The sequence below is a fragment of the Trichomycterus rosablanca genome, chromosome 1, assembly GCF_030014385.1.
Source record: "Trichomycterus rosablanca isolate fTriRos1 chromosome 1, fTriRos1.hap1, whole genome shotgun sequence".
Lineage (NCBI taxonomy): Eukaryota > Metazoa > Chordata > Actinopteri > Siluriformes > Trichomycteridae > Trichomycterus > Trichomycterus rosablanca.
Genome location: NC_085988.1, coordinates 10,236,449 through 10,262,295, shown reverse-complemented (window position 1 = coordinate 10,262,295; position 25,847 = coordinate 10,236,449). Strand labels below are relative to the sequence as shown.

Sequence of the window (25,847 nt, the reverse complement as noted above, 5' to 3'; positions counted from 1 at the left end):
GTGCTGCCAGCATTGCTGCAGAGGTTGAAGACGTGGGAGGTCAGCCTGTCAGTGCTCAGACCATACGCCGCTCACTGCATCAACTCAGTCTGCATGGTCGTCATCCCAGAAGGAAGCTGACGCACAAGAAAGCCAGCAAACAGTTTGCTGAAGACAAGCAGTCCAAGAACATGGATTACTGGAATGCCCTGTGGTCTGACGAGACCAAGATAAACTTGTTTGGCTCAGATGGTGTCCAGCATGTGTGGCGGTGCCCTGGTGAGAAGTACCAAGACAACTGTATCTTGCCTACAGTCAAGCATGGTGGTGGTAGCATCATGGTCTTGGGCTGCATGAGTGTTGCTGGCACTGAGGAGCTGCGGTTCATTGAGGGAAACATGAATTCCAACATGTACTGTGACATTCTGAAACAGAGCATGATCCCCTCCCTTCGAAAACTGGGCCTCATGGCAGTTTTCCAACAGGATAACGACCCCAAACACAACCTCAAAGATGACAACTGCCTTGCTGAGGAAGCTGAAGGTAAAGGTGATGGACTAAACTCAATTGACCACCTGTTGCGCATCCTCAAGTGGAAGGTGGAGGAGTTCAAGGTGTCTAACATCCACCAGCTCCGTGATGTCATCATGGAGGAGTGGAAGAGGATTCCAGTAGCAACCTGTGCAGCTCTGGTGAATTCCATGCCCAGGAGGGTTAAGGCAGTGCTGGATAATAATGGTGGTCACACAAAATATTGACACTTTGGACATGTTCACTGTGGGGTGTACTCACTTATGTTGCAGCTATTTAGACATTAATGGCTGTGTGTTGAGTTATTTTCAGAAGACAGTAAAACTACACTGCTATACAAGCTGTACACTGACTACTCTAAGTTATATCCAAGTTTTATTTCTATAGTGTTGTCCCATGAAAAGATATAATAAAATATTTGCAGAAATGTGAGGGGTGTACTCACTTTTGTGATACACTGTACTTATTTGTACATTTATTTCAACTTTGAGTAGAGGTTGAAATATAAAAATAGTGTTCTTCAATTCTGACAAGGTGAATGAGAATTAAAATTGTTTTTATGGTTTTGCTTTTCTAGAGATTTAATAGTGCCAGTTGGCATCTTTCATCATTTTACTGAATTAATTGGCCCAGCACAGTGACTTAGTGACTCAATTTCCTGGTGGGGTGGTCTGGGTCCTTTCTGTGTGGAGTTTGCATGTTCTCCCTGTGTCTGTGTGGGTTTCCTCCGGGAGCTCCGGTTTCCTCCCACAGCACAATGACATGCAAGTGAGGTGAATTTGAGATACAAAATTGGCAATGTTTTACATTGGATATGAACTGATGAATCATGGGTAATCTGATAACTACGTGTCCTGTCATAACTGGAACCAAAGTGTAAAACATGATGTTAAAATCCTAATAAATAAATATTAGCATCTAGCAACTGAATGGCTTTGGTATTTCAACTGTATCTTTGGAAAATCTTTAGCTTATATTAACATGTTAGTGAAAAGACAAAAAAAGAATGCAAATATTTATGTTTTATTTTTTACACCTTTACTAACCTATATCTGTATAGTTTGTACAGAATAATTATTTATGCAACAAAAATGATTTTTATGAATAGAACTGACAGCATGACTGTGTCCCTGTGCATAAAGCTAACGCTATAAAGACTAACGTGAAAATGATCTTGTGATGAGGATTTTTTTCTCTGAATATATTCACTTGGATTTTAGCTTATTCGATAGAAGCTAAATTTCTTATAACTATGTTTTACTCATCTGTACCAGAAGTGCCAATACTTAAGGAAGGGACTGAATAAGCAAGATAAAAACGACAGAGAAAACCAGTCTCTGTAAATCAATCCACACATAAAGAACAAATACATGTGATAAAGACAAACCAGAGCTGAGTAACAGCCAGATCCATCTGGGTCCTTCAGGAGAACAGAAACCAGTTTCTGTTTAATTCAATAGTTTATTTCTGAATAATTTAATATGTAAATAGTTTATAAAACAAGTAAGAACTAATATTTAATTCTGTGTTTGTGGTTTTATCTGGCAGTGGGTATCAGATACACAGCAGGATCTGTTGAGTCTGGTATGTTTCCTGAACCATCAGGTGAAGCTGGTGTAGATCAGATGGGTGAAATCAGACTCAGTACTGAACTGTAGTTCCACTTCCTGCAGATTTAAATGATAATAATAATCATGAATCTAATTATATAATAAAGAAAAAATTAAATATATTTAATCATGAGTTTTTGTACCTTCTCATTTGAGTCACCAGAGGCAGCATGTTTATCTGAAATAATAATGAAAAGAAAACTCACAAAGAAAATAATCTCAGAAATATAAAATACAAATAGATGGACAAACTTCAGGGGTTCAGAGATCCAACATGAAACTGGATTCATATCAACATGAAATATGTCTGGAAGAGAAAACATACCAACAACCCGGCGACCACATTAATGTTCCTTGTAGTACAACGACTATTGATATTAATTATGGTACAATTTTATACAGAACTTATATAAACCATACAGTTCTATACAATATCAACACTGTCACCACCACACCAACATTTTCACTCTGTTTATAAAGAACCTACAACCCCAAATCAGAAAAAGTTGGGACAGCATGGAAAATGCAAATAAAATATAAACACAGAGTTTCTTACATTTACTTTGACTTTGATTTGATGTCAGACAGGATGAACCTGATATATTTCATCTTTTATCTGCTTAACATTTCATTTATTAATAAACATCCATTCCTGCAGTTCAGGTCTGCAACACATTCCAAAAAAAGTTGGGACGGGCGCAATTTAGGGCTAATAAGCGAAAAGCAGCATCCAGGAAAGGCTGCGAGTCTGTGATGAGTAAAGATGATCAGAGGATCCAGTTTGTCCAGAAATGTGTGAGAAAATGTGCTCTGGACCAAATATGAAAAGGACAATCCAACCATATCAGCAACAAGTCCAAAAGGGTCTGTCATTGTATCGGTGTGTCAGTACCAGGGTCTGTCATTGTATGGGTGTGTCAGTATCAGGGTCTATCAAGGTATGTGGTGTGTCAGTACCAGGGTCTGTCATGGTATGGGGGTGTGTCAGTACCAGGAACTGTCATGGTATGAGGGCGTGTCAGTACCAGGGTCTGTCATGGTATGGGGGCATGTCAGTACCAGGGTCTGTCATGGTATGAGGGTGTGTCAGTACCAGAGTCTGTCATGGTATGGGGGGGTGTCAGTACCAGGGTCTGTCATGGTATGGGGGTGTGTCAGTACCAGGGTCTGTCATGGTATGGCGGTGTATCAGTACCAGGGTCTGTCATGGTATGGGGGTGTGTCAGTACCAGGGTGTGTCATGGTATGGGGGGGTGTCAGTACCAGGATCTGTCATGGTATGGGGGGGTGTCAGTACCAGGGTCCGTCATGGTATGGGGGTGTGTCAGTACCAGGGTCTGTCATGGTATGGGGGTGTGTCAGTACCAGGGTCTGTCATTGTTTGAGGGGGTGTCAGTACCAGGGTCTGTCATGGTATAAGGGTGTATCAGTACCAGGGTGTGTCATGGTATGGGGTGTGTCAGTATCAGGGTCTGTCATGGTATGGGGATGTGTTGGTACCAGGGTCTGTCATGGTATGGTGGTGTGTCAGTACCAGGGTCTGTCATGGTATGTGGGTGTGTCAGTACCAGGATCTGTCATGGTATGGGGGTGTGTCAGTACCAGGGTGTGTCATGGTATGTGGGTGTGTCAGTACCAGGATCTGTCATGGTATGGGGGTGTGTCAGTACCAGGGTGTGTCATGGTATGGGCGTGTGTCAGTATCAGGGTATGTCATGGTATGGGCGTGTGTCAGTACCAGGGTCTGTTATGGTATGAGGGGGTGTCAGTAACAGGGTGTGTCATGGTATGGGGGTGTGTCAGTAACAGGGTGTGTCATGGTATGGGGGTGTGTCAGTACCAGGGTCTGTCATGGTATGGGGTGTGTCAGTACCAGGGTGTGTCATGGTATGGGCGTGTGTCAGTACCAGGGTCTGTCATGGTATGGGGGTGTGTCAGTACCAGGGTCTGTCATGGTATGGGGGTGTGTCAGTACCAGGGTGTATCATGGTATGGGGGTGTGTCAGTACCAGGGTGTGTCATGGTATGGGCGTGTGTCAGTACCAGGGTCTGTCATGGTATGGGGGTGTGTCAGTACCAGGGTGTATCATGGTATGGGGGTGTGTCAGTACCAGGGTGTATCATGGTATGGGGGTGTGTCAGTACCAGGGTCTGTCATGGTATGGGGGTGTGTCAGTACCAGGGTGTATCATGGTATGGGGGTGTGTCAGTACCAGGGTGTGTCATGGTATGGGCGTGTGTCAGTAACAGGGTCTGTCATGGTATGGGGGTGTGTCAGTACCAGGGTGTGTCATGGTATGGGCGTGTGTCAGTACCAGGGTCTGTCATGGTATGGGGGTGTGTCAGTACCAGGGTCTGTCATGGTATGGGGGTGTGTCAGTACCAGGATCTGTCATGGTATGGGGGTGTGTCAGTACCAGGGTGTGTCATGGTATGGGCGTGTGTCAGTACCAGGGTCTGTCATGGTATGGGGGTGTGTCAGTACCAGGGTCTGTCATGGTATGGGGGTGTGTCAGTAACAGGGTCTGTCATGGTATGGGGGTGTGTCAGTACCAGGGTCTGTCATGGTATGAGGGTGTTTCAGTACCAGGGTGTGTCATGGTATGGGCGTGTGTCAGTACCAGGGTCTGTCATGGTATGGGGGTGTGTCAGTACCAGGGTCTGTCATGGTATGGGGGTGTGTCAGTACCAGGGTCTGTCATGGTATGGGGGTGTGTCAGTACCAGGGTGTATCATGGTATGGGGGTGTGTCAGTACCAGGGTGTATCATGGTATGGGGGTGTGTCAGTACCAGGGTGTGTCATGGTATGGCAGTGTGTCAGTACCAGGGTGTATCATGGTATGGGGGTGTGTCAGTACCAGGGTGTATCATGGTATGGGGGTGTGTCAGTACCAAGGTGTATCATGGTATGGGGGTGTGTCAGTAACAGGGTCTGTCATGGTATGGGGGGTGTCAGTACCAGGGTGTATCATGGTATGGGGGTGTGTCAGTACCAGGGTGTATCATGGTATGGGGGTGTGTCAGTAACAGGGTCTGTCATGGTATGGGGGGGTGTCAGTACCAGGGTGTATCATGGTATGGGGGTGTGTCAGTACCAGGGTGTATCATGGTATGGGGGTGTGTCAGTACCAGGGTGTATCATGGTATGGGGGTGTGTCAGTACCAGGGTGCATCATGTTATGGGGGTGTGTCAGTACCAGGGTGAATCATGGTATGGGGGTGTGTCAGTACCAGGGTGTGTCATGGTATGGGGGTGTGTCAGTACCAGGGTGTGTCATGGTATGGGGTGTGTCAGTACTCTTGGTAAAGGTCATTTACACTCTGTGATGCAGCATTAATGTAGAAAAGTACATTGAGATCTTAGAGGAACATGTGCTGCCTTCAAGACGTCGTCTTTTCCAGGGACGTCCAGCATTTTTCAACAAGACGATGCAAAACCACCTGCTGCACACATTACAAAGGTGTGGCTGAACAGATAAAACATACAATATTCCAGGTTCATCCTGTCTGCAATTAAATTAAAGTCAAAGTAAATGTAAGAAACTCTGTGCTTTATTATTATAATTTGCATTTTCCATGCAGGCCCAACTTTTTCTGATTTGGGGTTGTATATACACCATACAGCTCAATACAATATCATCACTGTTTAAACTGAATTACATATCAGAATATTAAATACAATGCTATAAATAATAAGAATTACCTTACCTTGTACTGAACAGCAGGACACACTTGTGCAGAAGATCAATAAAGAGACCAAAGGACCACACAATGAGATTATAATTATAATCAAACTGGAAACATTAAGGCTAACACTAGCTTCTTGATCAGGAAACTCTAGATCAGGAGTCCCAGGAAGCTGATCTGAAATATAAAATCAGAAAGTGGAAAAGTGAAATCTGTAGTTCTGTAGAATAAACTATAAAACTCGTATATTTTCTTATACTCTGAGTGCAGCATGGAGGAGGGAATGTGTGTGATGACCCTTGTGCTTAGTGTTTGGAGTTTTCTATAGACTTCTATATTATGATAAATCTTCTTTTAGAGTAGCACAGCACAATAAACTTTCTATCTCTAGTAATTGTTGTTTATAGGTCACATGGTGCTTAAAAAACAATCAAAATTTATTTGAGTGTAAATGTTTACTAGGTGAACTTGTGAACCAGGATGTAAACCATTCTGCACTGAGTAAACCCCACTAAATAAATAAAACAGAGTTTTTAACCTTCCTTGAACAGTGACTGTATTTTAAAAACACAGAATTTGTACAACCCCACCACATTCCCACTTCCTGCCCTGGTGTCCTTTTTCATTCCAGTGCATTACTGTTAGTTATCCTAGTTTTTTATTTAACGATTTACAGTAATAAATAATGATACATTGGTTTATTGCCAATGGTTTGTATATTTTATATTTCCACATGTGTAGATCATTAAATCACATTTAATAATCACATTAAAGAGGAAAAAATGCATTTCACATATCTGTATCTCATACATGTGAGAAAAGCTCAAAACTGAATATACAAGCTCATGGTCAGGTGTCCACATACTTTTAGCCATATATTGTATGCCTAACTGTGTTATGTTTCTTAATTTTTTTTTTATTATGGAAACTACTGTAATATTGTACACTACTGTAATGTAAAATTAGGAAACTTAAATCCACAAACACTTGTAAACAAAAGGGACCAAAGTTACATTAATGTCACATTACAACCCCAATCCTAAAGCAGTAGGATAGATGTGCTGCTATATTAATGATTCATATTTGTTAAGAACAAATAAATGATGAACTAAAACATTAAGGGTTTTGCTCTGGGGTCTGAAGGAAGCAAGTTGTGGGGTTTGACCAGGTACCTTCTGTTTACTACTCTAGTACCTTAACCATTAAGCCATTGGCTTACTTAGTCATTATAATAAATAAGTCATTACTTATTAATAATTTAAATTAATTACATTTTATTTAATATACAATTAAATAAAATGTAGCAAATAATAACATAAAACTCTTCACCATCAGCTTATGAATGTGTACCTGGGTGATGCCATAAAAGCAAACCACCTCCCGTCTGTGGGACTGAAGTTCTGTCTCTGAAGATGTGCAGATGCTGACCACACAATGTGGCTGTTCCATGTCCTTTCACCTCACTCTGAGAGGTGTGATGTGCAGTAGATGCAGCCAATGAGAAATAAACTTCTACTACTAAAATCATGTGATAAAATGTGATTCTTTCCTCTTGCTCCACCATGAGTAACCATTAGTGGTCGCTAGATAGAGCTTTGAGCTTTGACATGAGTATACTTACATACTTCACCAAATAGATTATAATGTAATTATAAAGTTAATTCCTAATACAAGCTACTACAAGATCATTTACAATCAAGATGGTAATTATTGTACTGTAGTAATTGTGATCTATATCATTTACGTGATCTGAGTATCACGTTACCACTGTGTGTTATACGTCACTGAGCTGATGTGTGTATCAGGTGACAGCGGATAACGGTGTGTGTTATGTTCGAGTGTGCTGCTCCAAGTTGCGGGGTTTTGCAATAAAGACAACACGTTCTTCATATAACAAGTGTCATTTGTATTTCTCGTTAAGTACTAAACATAACAATAATAATAATAAGATATTAAAACAGAATAGACAATTGTTGGACTGTCTAGAAGAATAAACTTGGTTCTTCTCTAATTCGGATATGATCTAGATTCAGGGACAGTTCAGGATGTGTGTGTGTGTGTGTGTGTGGTTTTGGGTGTGGGTGTGTGGGTGGGTGTGTGTGTGTCCGTCCAAATACCACCACATTCGGTCCCAATTCGTCCTCAAATTTATTAACATTATCCCAAACTTTAACTCCCTTCCAGACCCCGACAAACTGCCCCACCTACTGGGGGAGCACAGAGAGAGCTGCACACTAGCAGCACTCTATACACACACCTGCCACCAGGTGAGGGACAGTGGGTGACCTTGTCTCATACACACACACACACACTTTTGTTTTTATATCTGTAATTTTTTAAAATATTGTATATTTTTTATTACTACTGTTATTATTGTTGTTTTTATTTTAATGTATTTTTTATTCTACTCTAATGTTTAATTATATTTCCTAAATATGTTATTAAGCTCTCGCAATAAGAATGTCCATTTTTTGTGATGCCAATAAAACTACGTTTGAGTTTGTGTGTGTGTGTGTGTGTGTGTAACCAGTTGTGGTCGCTAGATGGTGATATAAGCTTTGACGTGAGTATCCTAAAGTAATTCACTAAAAAGACTATAATATGATTATAAATGTTTATTCCTAATACAAACTACTACAAGGTCATTTAGAAGCACACTCAATTTTAACGTAACAGGTCATTTAACATGAAAAATCATTATTAAACCTATTTAACCATGTTAAACAATGTGCCCACATGTTTTAGTCCTGAAAAGAGGGTCATAAATGAATGCTAAGAAGAGCTCTGGAATTTGACTAGTAAGGGTAATTATATAAGCAGAAATTATATAGCTGAAAAGGTTGTTAGAATGTAAGTTCTTGGTTCTGTTGGCACCGACCAGTTCACAAACAAAATACAGAATTGCACCCTCACTAATTAAGGTAAATGTAACTTTTTTATTCTGCCACTTTTACACACAAAATCTGATTAATGGTCGCTTGGTGGATATGATAAGGCTTTAGACTATCAATCGGAAGGTTTCTGGCTTTTAAACCCTCTGTATTGTATTTACACACCCACATGCTAAATCATTAAACTGTAACTGCAGCTGTGTTATCAATGATCTCCTGTCTGACCTGCTAGTGGACGAATCTACAGATGAATGTTGTGCTGCTGTCCAACCAATAAAACCATACATCCAGTTCATGCAAATTATTACTGTGCACTCGCAAGTGTGACTAAATCTTTATAACCAACATTTTTGGCATTTTAAGCACAAATGTCCCTGGCTGGCCAATCTAGTGTTTAAATAATAAATAATCTTAACAAATATTGAATCAATACAAGGAGCAAAATATATACAGACTGTTTAATACAGTGCATGATCAGGGCTGCAATGTTAGAATTCATCTAATAATGACAAACAATACAGGTACAGATGAAACACCTTTATTTGTCATATGAACTTACACCAATCAGCCATAACATTAAAACCACCTCCTTGTTTCTACACTCACTGTCCATGTTATCAGCTCCACTTACCATATAGAAGCACTTTGTAGTTCTACAATTACTGACTGTAGTCCATCTGTTTCTCTACATGCTTTGTTACTCCCCTTTCATGCAGTTCTTCAGTGGTCAGGACCCCCACAGAGCAGGTATTATTTAGGTGGTGGATCATTCTCAGCACTGCAGTGACACTGACATGGTGGTGGTGTGTTAGTGTGTGTTGTGCTGGTATAAGTGGATCAGTTTTTAAATACCGTGTCCACTCACTGCCCACTCTATTAGACACTCCTTCCTGGTTGGTTCACCTTGTAGATGTAAAGTCAGAGGTATTTAAAAACTCCAGCAGCGCTGCTGTGTCTGATCCACTCACACCAGCACAACACACACTAACACACCACCACCATGTCAGTGTCACTGCAGTGCTGAGAATGATCCACCACCTAAATAATACCTGCTCTGTGGTGGTCCTGTGGGGGTCCTGACCATTGAAGAACAGCATGAAAGGAGGCTAACAAAGCATGCAGAGAAACAGATGGACTACTGTCAGTAATTGTAGATCTACAACGTGGTCCTCTATGCTCTCCTATAACAAATAATAACTTATAATAAATTGGAATTATATCCAAAACTTGGTTTATTCAAACGGATGCTGCTTTGGACAGCAAGTTGAATGGCAGTCATGATCTAAGCACAATATTCTATACAGTGTGCTCAGAATATTAGCACTGACTGTAAAGATTCAGTTTAACATAAAGCTGGGCGGTATGACGGTACATTCGGTATACTGTCTTTAATTCCTCATACTGTATGGATTTTTTTAAATTCTGCTTTGCAGTCATTTTATTTGTTGAAGGGAGAGCTGAGGGTAATTGTACAATACTTAAATATTAAATAAAGAATGAAATCGTATATATTGCATCTGTTTCAAGCGTACCGATTCCATCATATATTGTGTCATTTTGTGGGGCTGAGCAAATCTTATAGTCCTCAAAACCTTCATTATATACATGCTGAAATTACAACTTTTTATATTCTATGTACTTATGACAGTAAAATCAGCCACAGACATAGTTCGAGTTAAAAAATACTGTGATACAATTTTTTGGTAATACCGCTCAGCCCTAGTTTAACATATTATTTAGTATCTAGTGTATGGTGTTTGGGACATGCTGAAATATTATCTACCAATTCTCATTTTCTCACTTTTTCTATTCCAGCAGCCTCAGAACCACCCGGTCTGTTTTCAGATGCTGTTTTGTGTTGTTTAACAAGAAAATTCAATAATCTGATTAGAGGCATGTGGTAAATTAATAAATCCATAAAATAACACACACACACACACACACACACACACTCACTTTCTTAACCGCTTATCCAATCAGGGTCGCAGGGGTGCTGTTTCAATGGGCAGACACATATACACACACACACACACCCATTTACCTATAGGGCAATTCAGTGTTTCCAATTAACCTAACTGCATGTTTTTGGACTGTGGGAGGAAACAAGAGCTCCCAGAAGAAACTCACACAGAGATGGGAGAACATGCAAACTCCACACAGAAAGGACCCGGACCGGCCCGCCTGGGGATCGAACACAGGACCTTCTTGCTGTGAGGTGACAGTGCTACTCAAATATTGATGGGTGCATCTTTATCAAATGACGAACATAATATAATACTAAATGTGTTCATATTGTACCAACACAACAAAACGTTTCATTAATGAAATAAATGTAAAGAAATCAGTGTCAACCATCAACAGTAAAGGAAATGTATTTTTTACCCTGTTCTTTTAAACCTCTAAATCAAATAAGACTCATCAAGGAAAATAGCTACATAAAACAAAAAATCTGCTTAGATCTGATTAGAGGCATAAAATAACATGATAAATAACACACATACACACACACACACACACACACACACACATACACACACACAGCATTAAAAAGGATCTACACTTACCTATAAAGTTCAGTCTGATGGATTTCCCGAACTGAATGTGCTCAGTCTCATTTCTACCACCACAGTAATAAAGTCCTAAATCTGTCTCTCCAACCCCAATAATCAATAATGAACCACTGAATTCATTTATAGTGAAGTGACTCTCATTCAGATTATTAATGAGCCCAAACTTTGTGTTCACATTAGATCTTTCAGCAGAAATCAGCAGTTCCAGCTCATCAGATCTCAGTCGGTACCAGAATATAAAATCAGCAGTGATGTTACAGTGCAGGATGATGTTTTCTCCAGGATGAACAGATCTCACATCAGCTGAAGTGACTCGAACAAAACACAGTGAAAATAAACCTAAAAAAAGAAAGTACATTAAATTCAGCTTATAACCCGAACTTGTACATTTGACATTATATTTATATAAACATTTGAATTGGGTTTTGATATGTGTGGACTCACCAAGCAGCAGGTTCAGAATAAATGTGGACGGGAGTTTGTTCATTTCTAACAGAGATGCTCCAGTGATGCTGTATAAACTGTAGAAATGTAAAAACTCTGTTTGCACAGCAGAATTTTCATTTAGCTTTAACTGCTTTAACCACAAGCCCCGACTTCCTGTTCTCAACTGTCCAATAAGCTCCTGCTGTAGGCCTTGCACCGTGGTGCAGCTGTTAGAGTGAGCGTTACATAGCATCATACACCGATGAGGCATAACATTATGACCACCTTCCTAATATTGTGTTGGCCCCGCTTTTGCTGCCAAAACAGCCCTGACCTGTTGAGGCATGGACTCCACTAGACTCCTGAAGGTGTGCTGTGGTATCTGGCACCAAGATGTTTCCAGCAGATCCTTTAACTCCTGTAAGTTGTGAGGTGGGGCCTCCATGGATCGAACTTGTTTGTCCAGCAAATCCCACAGACGCTTAATTGGATTGATTCTGGGGAATTTGGAGGCCAAGTCGACACCTCAAACTGGTTGTTCTGCTCCTCAAACTTTGTGCTGCTTTGTGGCAGGGCGCAGCATCCATTTCCATGAAAGGTTGAACATGGTCTGCAACAATGTTTAGGTAGGCTGCAGTTTTGGAGATGCTCTGACCCAGTCATCTAGTCATCACAATTTGGCCCTCGTCAGGTGCCATGATGAAGAGATAATCAGTGTTATTTACTTCACCTGTCAGTGGTCATAATGTTATGCCTGGCTGGTGTATGTATTTAAGACCTGGGTTCGATACTTGACCTTTGTCACTGTCTGTGAGAAGTCTCACATGTTCTTTTCATCTCTCCATCAGAAGGTGGATTGGCTTCTCTGGATTGAATCTAGGTGTAAGTAAGTATGTGACACCCCGCACTGAGTTGGAAGCTTCCTAGGTTTTCACACCCATTGCTAATAGGTGTATAAAAGCAGGACTGCCCCTGTGCACAAACGTAAGCTACATAAAGGCGTGGTTTAATAGGTTTGATGAGGACAAACTCCAGTGGCCTGGACAAAGCCTGGACCTCAACCTCACTGAACACCTTTGGGATAAACTGGAATGTTGATTGTGAGCCGGGGCCTTCTTGTCTAACATCAGTACCTTACAAATGTGCTTTGACTGAATAGATAGACGACAAATACCCACACCCACACTGCTAAATCTTGTGAAAACACAGGAGTTGGGACTCCGTATTATTGTCTAATAGGATTTTATTGTTAGCTACTTAGTACATAAATAATTAGAGGTTTAGAAACCAGTCTCTCTGGGTAGGTTTGAGTATCACCAGCACATGTTCTGTGTTAACATAATATTCTCATAATTGCTTTTGCCACAAATATAAACCGACTAGGCATAACATTATAACCACTGACAGGTGAGATGAATACCACTGATTATCTCTTCATCACGGCACCTGTTAGTGGGGGGATATAGCAAGTTAACATTTTATCCTCAAAGTTGATGTTAGAAGCAGGAAAAATGGGTGAGCGTGAGAATCTGAGCGAGTTTGACGACTGGGTCAGAGCATCTCCAAAACTGCAGCTCTTGTGGGGTGTGTCCCGGTCTGCAGTGGTCAGTATCTATCAAAAGTGGTCCAAAGAAGGAACAGTGGTAAACAACTGAAACACACTGCAGTTGTTGTTTTGTTGTTGTGCTGTTGAGTTCTGTGAGTGACCAGGAAATGAAAGCACAAAATAAAAATGTCTCTTCTTCCATTTGCTAGTGGTGGTATAAACCACATGCTCTGTACAGGAAGTAACACACAGGGGGATGAGAAGTGAAGCAGCTCTAGTTCCGAATGTGTTTAACTTATAACTGACCACAGTTTGTTTAAGATCTCGACTTTAATTTGTTACTTTTAATAAATGTTACTTTTAATAAATAAAAGAATAAAAGAGTCTGTGAAACGTTTATTTTATAACTAATAAACATAATAACATCCCATAATAGTCATTTCAGTACATCATTTTATATGTTTCAATAATAAAACAGCTTTAACATTTAAATAAATACCAGATTATGCAAATCTAATGTAAACAAAGCTAAAAGACAAGTGTCACTGTCCACAGTCACAAGAGCTTTATAGATTAGGGGGCTTGAAGGCTGCATGTTGTTGATTTTTCTATGTGATAAACAAAAAACTCAACAACAAGTCAAGCTTTAAGGGGCAATTAAGTTGAAATGTTTAACTTCATGTTTAAAGTTGTGAAATGTTGAATGACATGTAGAGTAAATGTTACTATGGTGCAGTAGGATAAATGTGCTAAACAAATGTGTTAATGGTTTAAACTTTGTTTAAATAGCAAATCACATTTATGAAAATGAAATATGGGTACATATGAGCAAGATTTACATAAATCCGTAAATAAATCTATCAATAAAGGTCAAACCAGTGAGTGAGGACAAGGCAGAGCCAAGTACATTCCAACAAGATGTTGGTGAATGTTTGCTGGAGCATCAGGTGAAGTTTGTGTAGATCACACGGGTAAAATCCGACTCTGTACTGAATTGTAGTTCCACTTCCTGCAGAGACAGAAACATTAGAGATCTGATCATGTACAATTATCAGTCTGAATATAATACAGGTGCTGGTCATAAAATTAGAATATCATGAAAAAGTTGATTTATTTCAGTAATTCCATTCAAAAAGTGAAACTTGTATATTATATTCATTCATTACACACAGACTGATATATTTCAAATGTTTATTTCTTTTAATGTTGATGATTATAACTGACAACTAATGAAAACCCCAAATTCAGTATCTCAGAAAATTAGAATATTACTTAAGACCAATACAAAAAAAGGATTTTTAGAAATGTTGGCCAACTGAAAAGTATGAAGATGAAAAGTATGAGCATGTACAGAACTCAATACTTAGTTGGGGCTCCTTTTGCCTGGATTACTGCAGCAATGCGGCGTGGCATGGAGTCCACCAGTCTGTGGCACTGCTCAGGTGTTACGAGAGCCCAGGTTGCTCTGATAGTGGCCTTTAGCTCTTCTGAATTGTTGGGTCTGGCGTATCGCATCTTCCTCTTCACAATACCACATAGATTTTCTATGGGGTTAAGGTCAGGCGAGTTTGCTGGCCAATTAAGAACAGGGATACCATGGTCCTTAAACCAGGTACTGGTAGCTTTGGCACTGTGTGTAGGTGCCAAGTCCTGTTGGAAAATGAAATCTGCATTTCCATAAAGTTGGTCAGCAGCAGGAAGCATGAAGTGCTCTAAAACTTCCTGGTAGACGGCTGCATTGACCTTGGACCTCAGAAAACACAGTGGACCAACACCAGCAGATGACATGGCACTCCAAACCATCACTGACTGTGGAAACTTTACACTGGACCTCAAGCAACATGGATTCTGTGCCTCTCCTCTCTTCCTCCAGACTCTGGGACCTTGATTTCCAAAGGTAATGCAAAATTTACTTTCATCAGAGAACATAACTTTGGACCACTCAGCAGTCCTTTTTGTCTTTAGCCCAGGCGAGACGCTTTTGACGCGGTCTCTTGTTCAAGAGTGGCTTGGCACAAGGAATGCGACAGCTGAAACCCATGTCTTGCATACGTCTGTGCGTGGTGGTTCTTGAAGCACTGACTCCAGCTGCAGTCCACTCTTTGTGAATCTCCCCCACATTTTTGAATGGGTTTTGTTTCACAATCCTCTCCAGGGTGCGGTTATCCCTATTGCTTGTACACTTTTTTCTACCACATCTTTCCCTTCCCTTCGCCTCTCTATTAATGTGCTTGGACACAGAGCTCTGTGAACAGCCAGCGTCTTTAGCAATGACCTTTTGTGTCTTGCCCTCCTTGTGCAAAGTGTCAATGGTCGTCTTTTGGACAACTGTCAAGTCAGCAGTCTTCCCCATGATTGTGTAGCTTATAGAACTAGACTGAGAGACCATTTAAAGGCCTTTGCAGGTGTTTTGAGTTAATTAGCTGATTAGCGTGTGGCACCAGGTGTCTTCAATATTGTACCTTGTCACAATATTCTAATTTTCTGAGATACTGAATTTGGGGTTTTCATTAGTTGTCAGTTATTATCATCAACATTAAAAGAAATAAACATTTGAAATATATCAGTCTGTGTGTAATGAATGAATATAATATACAAGTTTCACTTTTTGAATGGAATTACTGAAATAAATCAACTTTTTCATGATGTCCTAATTTTATGACCAGCACCTGTATATACACTGATCAGCCATAACATTAAAACCACCTCCTTGTTTCTACACTCACTGTCCATTTTATCAGCTCCACTTACCATATAGAAGCACTTTGTAGTTCTACAATTACTGACTGTAATCCATCTGTTTCTCTGCATGCTTTGTTAGCCCCCTTTCACCCTGTTCTTCAATGGTCAGGACTCTCACAGGACCACCACAGAGCAGGTATTATTTAGGTGGTGGATCATTCTCAGCACTGCAGTGACTGACATGGTGGTGGTGTGCTGCTGGAGTTTTTAAACACCTCACTGTCACTTCTGGACTGAGAATAGTCCACCAACCAAATATATCCAGCCAACAGCATCCTGTGGGCAGCATCCTGTGATCACTGATGAAGATCTCAAAGATGAGCATTTCAAACAGCAGCAATAGATGAGCGATCATCTCTGACTTTACATCTACAAGGTGGACCAACTAGGTAGGAGTGTCTAATAGAGTGGACAATGAGTGGACAATGAGTGGACAATGAGTGGACATGGTATAAAACTCCAGCATATATAAAATTCACAGCGCTGCTGTGTCTGATCCACTCATACCAGCACAACACACACTAACACACCACCACCATGTCAGTGTCACTGCAGTGCTGAGAATCATCCACCACCTAAATAATACATAATGCAGAGAAACAGATGGACTACAGTCAGTAATTGTAGAACTACAAAGTGCTTCTATATGGTAAGTGGAGCTGATAAAATAGACGATGAGTGTAGAAACAAGGAGGTGGTTTTAATGTTATGGCTGATCAGTGTATATTTTATTATAACAGATTTGGTACCTTCTTGTTTGAGCGGCCGGTGACACCACGCTTACCTGCTAGAAAAACACAAAAAGAAAAGATTCTTAAATAATGTAAAATACAAACAGGGAGGTTTGGGGATCTAACTGAAGGAGGATAAATAAAGGAAATCTGATATAAAACACTACATGCTAACAGAGCTGAAGCAACAAGAACAAGTAACACAAGTAATAAACTGAGACCCTGAGAACTAAAGGGCTTCCTGAGTGTGATTGTGTAAGACACCCTGGACGGGGCGCCAGTCCATCGCAGGGCAGACACACACATATACACACACACACATTCACCTATAGGGCAATTCAGTGTCTCCAATTAACCTGACTGCATGTTTTTGGACTGTGGGAGCAAACCGGAGCTCCCTAAGAAAACCCACACAGACACGGGAAGAACATGCAAACTCCACACAGAAAGGACTTGGACCGCCCCGCCTGGGGATCAAACCCAGGACCTTCTTGCTGTAAGGCAACAGTGCTACCCACCGAGCCACCATGATATGTAATATATTCTAGTAAAATTAAAAGTAGTAACTGGGTATAAAATGGATAAATGAATCAGGAAGTTCTTACCCTGTAGCGTACAGCAGAACACACACGAGCAGATGTTCATCAGTACAGAGACTGATGTGACTATGATCCAGTAGAAACCAGAACCTGCACAGTACTTGTGATCAGGAGGCTCAGTCTTATTTTCAGACGTTTGATTCTGATGATCTGAAATACAAAAGCAAAAATTGTACAAACGTTAGTTTTGACTTTACAGTCTGACTGTTTGAGAAGATCAGTAATTGTGATCACTCTGCCGATGCTATGACACGTAACTGATTAAATGGACGTGTCGGACATGTTCGGCCACACTGCAGATGCACATCAAGTTCTGGATCTGCCGTTACAATAGAAACTGTTACTATCGACTGCTGTGACGTGCTGGAATTAGTTAGAAATGAACAGAATAAGATTTGGCAAACGAGATGAGCTACAGAGTGGTACAGAGGCTGATGTGCAGAATAGGTTTACACCTTTACCAGGGTGCCAGTCCAACACACTCTGTTTATTCATGAATTCCTTTATTCACTCATACACACAATTTAAATACAGTAGAAATTTAGAAGAGCCAATACACTTACTATTATTTATATACTATTTTGGGATGTGAAATGACTGAACTAATCACAGAAAATCTTCATAGACACAGAAAGAACATAACAGACGTAACACATCACAACCCAGAATTATAGCATTGTTCACAACATAAAAGTGATCATAAAATGTTAGTAAAACAGTTAGTAAACATGGAAAACGTTCGCCTAACATTATTAAAAATAAATAAGTGTATGACGACCTACAAATTGTTATCCAGCTTAATACTGTGTATAATATTCCCAGGTAGAGAAGGCACTCAGCAACAGCGCAGTACCTTTGTCCTTTCTCTAACCACTGTCAAATTACAAACACTTTATACTTTTAACTTCTCTCACATGATCAATAAAATGTAAGAAAAAATCTTAAACTCATTTATAAGATATATTTTATCTTATAAATAAGATATATTTAATTCTTAAACTCATTTTTTATATATTTTTTTTATTTTACTTTTTTATACTTTTATTTGATGTCAGATAGGATGAACCTGAGATATTTCATGTTTTATCTGCTCAACTTCATTTCATTTATTAATAATCTGTAACGCTTCGAGCCTCTGTGTGCTCTAAAGATCCTGTGTGCCACGCCCCTCTCTCAGTGAGCACACTCAGCCGCCTGACATGCCCCTATTTTGATTGGTTCTCTTTGACTAATTAGCCCTAGCTGCCCATGTATATACTGTGAGAGGGGAGCTGGGGAACAGACATTGGACTCTATTTTGTTTTGCTTTGTTTGAGATCTGACTCTGGCTGATGGCTGGTATGCTTTGTGTACCTCATTTCAGTCTAGTTTGTTTGTAGATTTTTGTGTTTAGTCTTGCTAATATTGTTAGCCTTTTGTCTTATTAGCATGGTTAGTATTGTTAAGCCTAGTTTAGTTATGTTAGCCCTTAGCCTTGTTAGTTTAGTTAGCCTTAATCTTGTTGACCTTGTTAGTTTTCTTAGTCTTGTTTAGCCTAGTTTAGTCATTTTAGCATTGTTAGCCCAATTTAGCTTAGTTCATATTGTTAGCCTTGTTTAGCGTAGTTTAGTTAGCCTTTGTTTAACTGTGTTTAGCCTTGTTTGCTTTGTTTATCCCGTCCGTCTTTGTTAATAAAACCTTAGTTTAATACATCTGCATCCTGCATTTACAATACAATCCTGCATTTCAGGCCTGCAACACATTTAAAAAAAAAGTTGGGACAAGGACAATTTAAGGCTAATAATGAGGTGAAAAATTTAAATAATAATGTGATGTGACGGAACATTCAGATTTTTTTTAAATCTTACTTTAAATTTGATACACACCCTTTTCACCTACATGCACTATTCACCATCATATCAAGTTCACATTGGTTAGAACTAAATAATTAAAATTATTTTGCCATTTAACACATCTTTGAGAGTGATTTTTTGAAAGATCTAGTGTTCTTAAAATTCAATGTCTCAACTTTTTTTAAAACAATTTTTAATCTGTCAATTCTAAACCTCCAACTATAATGCCAACCATCACAAAAATAATGTATCAGTACTCACCTGAAAAGTTCAATCTGATGGATTTCCTGAACTGAATGTGCTCAGTGTATTTTCTACCACCACAGTAATAAAGTCCTAAATCTGTCTCTCCAACCCCAATAATCACCAAACTGTGTGAACCACTGAATTCTGTTACAGTAAAGTGACTCTCATTCACATTATAACTGATAGAAAAGTCTTTTGCTATTTTAGATCTTTCAGCAGAAATCAGCAGTTCCAGCTCATCAGATCTCTGTCGATACCAGAATACAAAATCAGCAGTGATGTTACAGTGCAGGGTGATGTTTTCTCCAGGATGAACAAATCTCACATCAGCTGAAGTGACTCCAACAAAACACAGTGGAAATAAACCTGAAAGAATAAAATGACATGACAATGAATAATGAGTCGACATTGTTGCTTCATAAAGTGACAATAAGTAAACACATCTCCTCCAGCTGTGATCCTACACTAACTGCTGGTTTTATTTACCAACCATATAGGAGCTTCACCTGATTCCACTAACTAATTAACCAAGACCAACTGATAAAGTGGAATTAGGAGTCGCTTGTACCTGGTTTGTATAAAAACCAGCAGCCCTGTACCAGTGATCTACAGGGAACAAACCTCTGCACATTATAATACACTATTGTACTATACACTCTTTATCTTCTGTGTGCAAAGGCATCTTTCCATATGGTAAATAAAGAGAATTTAAAATGTATATATGTTAATATTTCTGAACTTACCAAGCAGCAGGTGCAGAATGAATGTGGAGTTTGTTCATTTCTGACCAAGATTCTAAGTGATGCTGTATAATCTGATTCAGAGGCTTAAAATTAATATATTTCCACTGAGAATTTTCATTCTGCTTTAGCCACAAGCCTTGACTTCCTGTTCTACTCAACTGTCCAATAAACTGCATACAGTAAGTGCAGCTGTTAGAGTGGGTGTTGCACATCAACATGGGTTTTTATAAGATTTTCACTAACCTTTACACGTGTTAATGTGATGTGACAATAAAAGTGATATGAATATGATTTTAATTTGATTTACTCGGTTAAATTGTATCCCAGGATGTGAACCATACTTTGCTTCACTAAGCAAACCCCACTAAATTAATTAAACAGGGGGTTCTTAACCTTTTTTGGCCAGTGACCATATTCTAAAAACACAGAATTTTCACAACCCCACCACATTCCCACATTCATTCAAGTGCATTCCAACAATGTTAGTTAACCTATTTTTTTATTTAAAGATAAACACTAATCAGTAATAATACATCAGTTCATTGCCAATCATGAATAAGAGCCTAATTAAAACTGTATGTTAACAATTAATAATAAAATGCAGCAAATAATGAAACATCAGAACCCAAAACTCTTCACCATCAGCTTATGAATGTGTTCCTGGGTGATGCCACAAGAGCAACCACCTCCCATCTGTCAGATTGAAGTTCTGTCTCTGAAGGTGAGCAGTTGCTGAGCACAACAGTTCAGCACACAATGTGAGCTTGTGTGAAGAGCTTGTGTTTTTCACGGGTAGTCACATTAAAATCTCTGGGTCAAAAACTTCACTCTGGCTGATGTTAAAGTCCAGATGCTGATGAAGTGTTTCGATTCCAAACGTGAGGTGAGCTCAACAATGAGATCAGTGCACTAAACTTCACCAGCTGGTATAAGTGGACTGTGAATAATGCCATAACTTGAAAACCTTCCATAACTTGGAAACCTCTGAGTTCTGTCTGAATAAAACTCTGAACAATCTTATGCAAACCTGTGGAACAACTGCACAAAAACCTGCGAGGAAAACTGAACCGACAGCGGTTGTCCCATGTTCAACTTATTCTGAGAGGTGTGATGTGCACAGGGTTGCCAGATTGCAACAACACAGGCTAAGCAGATGATGTTTAGCATTTCAGCAATAATAAACCAGTTAAACCACCATGACCTACAAATGAATATCTTAAAAGGTACAGATCAATAATTATAAATGATAAAGGACCAATTATTTTTGCTTGCATGTCTTTGAAGTAGCCTACCAAGTTTTTAAAAAATGCATTATTTATGATAGGACACACAACCTTGTGCAAGTAAATAAGATTAAACTTGCAAGCAATGAAAAAATTTAATCTATAACGGTATCTTTTGGACTGGAAAGAACAACCTGGCAATCAAACCTTTGACAACGGGTTGGATGTGGTGGGAAAAGCTAGATCATTACAAACCAGCCCAAATTTTGTTCACCCGCCAAAGCGTGTTTATGTTTCGTATCTGCTGACCGCCAGGGCGGTACTTATGTAGTGGATAATCCCACACGTGCGCGCTCAGATTGAGATATTTGTGTACCAAATTAGTCACACGTGACCCCTGAAGTGATGTCACCCATGGTATTTGCACCTGTGACCACTGCAAAACTTCCTCTTTTCTCGTCTCGCCTCACGATCGAACGTACAGCCTGGTGATACCTTGTCAGAGCTACGAATTATTCGTCCTCTACGGGCTGGGATTACCACAGCGGGATCTAGTAGTCCATTCACCTGGAGTGCACTCGGTGTGAGAATGAGCTAGAAAAGCTGTGTTTGTTACTGGAAATGATAACAGTCTGCGTGGAACTCAGGTAAGTGTGTGCTGTATTTATAACTGGAGTTAGCTCGCTCTAACCTAGAGTTTTCACATGGTTTTGAGTGGAGCACGCTGTTCAAAGTTATAACTCTGAGCGCTACCAGCACAGCTCTTTCACCTAGAGTTTTCACTCTGTGTTAAGTGAAACCCACCACTCATTCGCTTTAATGAGTGGTTTTCTCTTAATCGCTTAGTTCTGGCAGCATCACTAGCCCTACCAGCACAGCTCTTTCACCTAGAGTTTCACACTTGGTGTTAAGTGAAACTGACGGCTCGTAATAATATAGCGGCAGCATCGTTCAGCATGTGTACCGTGGTGGCACGCCGCTTTCACCTCGAGTTGTACTCGGTGCAGTTTTTTACTCCTTTTGGCATTATTCGATACTAGGAGTGAAGCAGCGATAGCAACAACGCAGAGCCGTCATGTTTTCAAACGGTTGTAACCAGTGCTTTGCTGCCTTGGAGTCTTACGACGGGCATGACCAATGCCCTTCATGTCTTGGGTTGGATCACCTTCGTGAAGCCTTGGTGAACCCGTGCATGGATTGTGCAATTATTCCATTAGACCGCCACCGAGAACGGCTAGCGGGGCTAGAGGTTGGGTGTGAGGCTGCGTTACCAGCGCCTCAGAACGGCACGAGCAACACTGCTAAGGGGCCCCCCGAGGGACCAGGGCCTATGCAGAAGAAAAGGAGACGGTCCATGGTGCTGTCGGAACGCATGGGCTCTTTCTCTGATATGTTGTCACAGTTGAAGTCGTTATTTATGGAGCTCAGTGACAAACTAGATGCTCGAAGTATTTCAGAGCCTGAGTTAAAGTTACCTAAAGATCCTGATGGTGCCTCAGAAAAAGCGGATGACGCACTTTCTACAGTAGCATCAAATGCTTAATTCTTTCAGGATTTTCTGCAGCCGGGGAGTTCCCCGCCGACTGCTTCAGCACGGTCGGGGTCTCTCTCTGCTTCGCACTCGCGGAACTCCGAAGCCAGTTTTCCGATGACCACCCCTGCGCACTCTGCTCAAGTGCACAGCGCCTTAAAGTTGGCCTTGGCCAAACTAAGACTTGATGCCCCAACTCCAACAGCCCAAAAAACTAGAAAGTTCTTTACGCGGGCTGTCCCACCCGATAACTTCTCTGTTCCTGCCGGAGAAGATTTTACTGCCGAATTCACAGCTGGGTTCCACACGAGTAACCAGCGTTTGCGAGCAAGTGCCGCAGAGCTGGCACTAGCATCCATGGCAGATGCTGCTTCAATGGGACTGAGCCAGATGCCAGCGGTGGACACTTGTGTGGCATCTAAAGTGGTGTCTGCTGATGAAGCTTTACGGACCCACGTTGTCCCAGTGCTGAGTGTAGACGCACTGATGGGTTGTTATCTAAGGCACATAACACTGCCAATAGGATAGCGAAAATAGTCAACTCTCTCTCTCTTCTACTTCTGGCCTTGCAGTCTTCTCTACAAGGTACCGATAGTAGTGGACCTGTGCATGAGCTCTTAAATACAGCCTTACAGTCAGTTGGCTACTTGGCCCGGAGCCACGGGAGGCTGATAGGTACTCTGATTCATGGGCACCGTCAAGTGTGGCTGGCCCAATCATCGCTTTCTGAAGCCTGTAGGACAACAATCAGGTCACTGGGTCACTGCCCCTGGTGCCAGGGTATGTTTTTGTCCCTCCGGTCAAAGAAGCCCTTGAACGCCGCTGACAAAGCCATCTGTTCGTGGGTCCAGGTCAACGCCGCGCCACCCCTATTCTAAGGAAAGCGCCGCCCATAACCGTCGTTGACGGGCTTCAGCCGGTGGAGGAACCGCTGAAGGCCCAGCACATGACATGTTGGGAAAGTATGGTCACAGATCAGTGGGTTCTCAGAGTCATGTCATCAGGTTATAGACTGCAGTTCTGTCACCGGCCACCCCTCAGTTCCTCGCCAAGGGTAACTTCAGTGGCAAACAAAGTGCATGCCTCCACTCTCTCTCAGGAAGTTTGTTCCCTCCTGAGGAGAGAAGCAATAGAGGTTGTAAACCCTCATGTTCAACCAGAGGGCTTCTATTCGACATATTTTGTTGTTCCAAAGAAGGACGGAGGCTTCCGACCAATTCTGGACCTCAGTCGGTTGAATTCTTACCTGAAGATTCTTCCCTTTCGAATGCTACACACGGCGACTGTTCTTCGCAGTGTACAAAAATGCGAATGGTTCACCATAGTAGACTTACACGATGCGTATTTCCACGTTACAATAGCACCAGAACACAGACGGTTCCTGCGGTTTGCATTTCAAGGCAGGGTGTTCCAGTTCAAAGTTCTACCCTTCGGGTTATCTCTGGCACCAAGAAAATTTTCCAAGTGCATGCAAGCAGCTCTGGCACCCCTAATGGAGCAACGATTAAAAATCCTCCCTTATCTAGACGATTGGCTTGTGTGTGCCCCCTCCAGAGCACAGGCACTCGTGGACACACAGCGGCTGCTGAGTCACATCCTGGCAGTAAATTGGGAGAAGAGCATCCTCCTCCCAGTCCAGAAGATCCAGTTTATTGGCATGGTGCTAGATTCTCTGTCAATTACAGCCTCGCTTCCCAGAACCCGCGCACAAGCAATTTTGTCTCATGTGTGCCACCTGAAACTCAGCATGAGAATTCCGTTCATAAGGCTACTGCGTCTCCAGGGCCTCCTTACGGCAGCTGCACAGGTTGTTACGTTGGGGAAACTCTACATGAGGCCTTTTCAGATATGGCTCACTTCTCTCAAACTGGATCCTGCACGTCACAGACGTGTGTTGGTCCGCATTTCAGAAGAGTGTCTGACAGCTCTCAAACCATGGCGCTCTCCAAAGTTCATCTTGTCAGGGTGAACATGGGGCAAATACCCACACGCAGGGAAGTGGTGATGACCGATGCGTCAGCTTCCGGCTGGGGGGCCGTGTGGAAGCACAGGCGCATCCGAAGTTCCTCTCTCTGCAGGCTGTTCACCTGGCAGGGACGGCCAATGCGACAGCGGAAGCGCTCTCGAGGCAGTCTCTGAGCCCCAGTCATTGGAGACTTCACCCGGAGGTAGTTCATCTAATATGGGAGAAGTTCGGCCAGGCACGGGTGGATCTGTTTGCTTCATCGGACACAACTCATTGTCCACTATGGTTCTCGGAACACCAGAGGGACAGCCCACTCGGCCAGGATGCATTAGCCCACGACTGGCCGAGAGAATTGCATGGAAGCTCGCCCTGAGAAAGGACCTCCTCTCACAGCTGAAGGGTCAAGTGTGGCATCCACGACCAGAATTTCTCCAGCTTTGGTTGTGGCCCTTAGGGCCGACAATGAACTCTCCTCGTGTCTTCCTGGGGTGCAAAACACTATCCTAAATGCTAGAGCAGCATCTACTCGAGCTTCGTATGATGGTAGATGGCAGTCATTTGTGAACTGGTGCACGGAACAGTTGGTTGATCCTCTCTCCTGTTTGGTGGAAACAGTACTCTCCTTTTTGCGAGCATTGCTGGACTCTGGTAGATCTGTGTCCACTCTGAAGATCTACGTGGCTGCTCTATCAAGCCGATTGACCCTGAATAACGGTTCATCTCTGGGTTCACACAAGCTTGTTGTGGCCTTCTTAAAAGGTGCGAGGAGGCTTAGACCCCTCCGTGTGATTCGTCCACCACTCTGGGACCTTCCCTTGGTGCTGGAATATGTTTGCAGTGCTCTGTTTGAGCCTCTGGACCAGGTTGATCTCAAGTGGTTGTCCTTAAAATCAGCGTTTTTGCTGGCTATTGTTTCGGCGAAGCGTGTCTGCGAGTTGCATGCGCTTTTGATTAGCCCTGAGTGTTTTAGGTGTGGCCTGGATGGGGCATCCG

At 41.5% G+C, this 25,847-nt stretch overlaps 1 long non-coding RNA gene across 1 annotated transcript; it reads right to left on the bottom strand.

The window, feature by feature from the left end:
- Positions 1–1,987: 1,987 nt before the first annotated feature.
- LOC134318774 (uncharacterized) lies at positions 1,988–5,905 on the bottom strand. The gene is made up of 3 exons (XR_010013429.1): positions 5,830–5,905; positions 2,264–2,298; positions 1,988–2,177 (listed from the first exon to the last, which is right to left on the bottom strand). It is a non-coding gene; the product is annotated as an uncharacterized LOC134318774 (long non-coding RNA).
- Between the last annotated feature and the right edge of the window lie 19,942 nt (positions 5,906–25,847).